Genomic DNA, 2,163 nt, shown 5'->3' with positions numbered 1-2,163 from the left:
GGTAACAAACTCTCAAACTTTTAAAAACGTAACTGCTGTATTGTTTAATGAATGTCTCTGACGCTTTTTGTTTTAGATCACGGTGAGATGTCAGCATTTTTTATTTTATTTTCTAACAGGTAACAAACTCTCAAACTTTTAAAAATGTAACTGCCGTACTATCTGATACTTTTTTTGTTTGTTTTAGATAGATGGACAGCGGCCTAGTTTTATTTTTATTTTCTAACTTGCAACAAACTCTAACTAGCTTTTAAATTAACAACACTTAAATATTTGTCTTAAGCCCCCCGGTTTTTACTATTTTCTAGAAAACACAGTCATTACATTGTTTATATACCGCATATGTTTGATGTTTTTCTTGAAATGTATGTGTGTGAAAACTTTAATAAAAACTTCCCTTATCCCCGTTTAATAATCATACCACGTTTCACAATTTAAAGTTAAAAGCACATAGTTTTGAACAGTTTCAATGAACCCACACAAAAACACTTTCCCAAACAATCATAAATTCCTTTGGATCATTGGGGTGGATAAACAGATGGCCGGTTAGATGGGTGGGGGGTGTACAGGAACAGGTGTCCAAACAGGTGTCTATTTATGGTAGGAGGAGGGGGGTTTATGAGGGGCAATAAATCAAACTTTTTGTCATATAGGACTCTATACTCTCTCTTTCAGATCAATCTCAAAGTAAAAGGCGGTACTGAAGTCTGATTTTGTGGTGGATGTGTTCAAATTTGATCATATTAATTCAAGCGATGAAGGATTTTGAAAGTCTGACTGTGTTGAGCTCTACTGTAAGGTTAACCCTGGAAGGTGTAACTTTTTGAAAATGATTAACAGTTGCAAATAAACATTCATTAGAATTTTAGAAAAGTAATCAAAAAGTAATCAAAAGTAATGTTACATTACTTTAATAAAGTAATTGAAAAAGTTACACTACTATTACATTTTAAATAGGGTAACTTGTAATCTGTAACCTATTACATTTCCAAAGTAACCTTCCCAACACTGATTATATATTCCTTTATCATCACTAAAAAGCTGTCACTCATCGTACCAGGTTTACAAGCACATGAACGTTTTGGCATTGATAGGGTGGTTATAGAAATGCAAAATTCCAAGTCAAGTGGGTTCGTTTTGGCCATGCTTACAATTACATCCAAAATGATCTTAGTCTACCGAATTAATTATTTTGAATTTTAACGTCATTTATTTCATTTAATATTAATGTAAAATGTTTGGACATTTTCAAACGATGAGGCAACTGGTAAAAATAAGAAAACGTGAAAGAACCATCAAACCCAGGAAATAGGCTGGAAACTACACAGTAAAATCCCGAGTGTTAAATTAACACTGCTCGGGGGATATATGGTCCCACTCTAAAAGAGTGTTAAAGTAACACTGAAGCAGTGTTAAAGTTAATGAGATAATTATGCGATTAATAAAGTGCTGATTGAGCATTAGTGATGAACAGCTGCTGTTAACAAGCAGAATCACTGAAGAAAAGAGAAACACAAGAATTACTACTGACTTCAGCCACAGTTCACACTGCACGATTTTAGCCCAATTTTTCACTCGCCGACAGTTTTTGCGAAATCGCCGACAAATGCCCGAAATCGGAGGCAAATTAGTGCTCGTTCACGCGAGTGACAATCACGCAGTGTGAATTATCAAAGACGCGATCTGAGGGAATCGCCGACACGTCGCCGATTCCCGCAAAATATTTGGCATGCTAAATATCTGGAGCTGTCGCCGATTCACAATCACGCTGTGTGAAATGAGTTCTGACTGAAAAACACATCGGCGATGACCTACACCCAATGAGAGACCAAGATACAGGGCAGCGGGAAGTTCGGAGAGGAGTTATATGAAACGTAGTTTGCGGACCAGTGTTGCCAAATCCGCGATTGCCGCCGGTTGTTTTTTATGTCAGCAGGTTGAAGCGACCCCAATAACGTGATATTTAGTCCCTGGAATGTGAATTGTACCAGGAAAACCCAGCCAAAAATTGTTTTATTTTACCCCCCGAAAGCAATTGGGCTATTTTCAGGCTAGTTTTGAGTAGTATTTGGGCAGGTTTTGTAGCGAAAACCTGGCAACCAATCATAACTCATCCATGGCTCCCAGCATGCATTGCGACATGAATAAATTATGCAGCTGCAT

This window comes from Sinocyclocheilus grahami, unplaced genomic scaffold (assembly GCF_001515645.1).
Source record: "Sinocyclocheilus grahami isolate Dianchi unplaced genomic scaffold, SAMN03320097.WGS_v1.1 scaffold1660.1, whole genome shotgun sequence".
Lineage (NCBI taxonomy): Eukaryota > Metazoa > Chordata > Actinopteri > Cypriniformes > Cyprinidae > Sinocyclocheilus > Sinocyclocheilus grahami.
Note: the sequence above shows the minus strand (reverse complement) of the source record.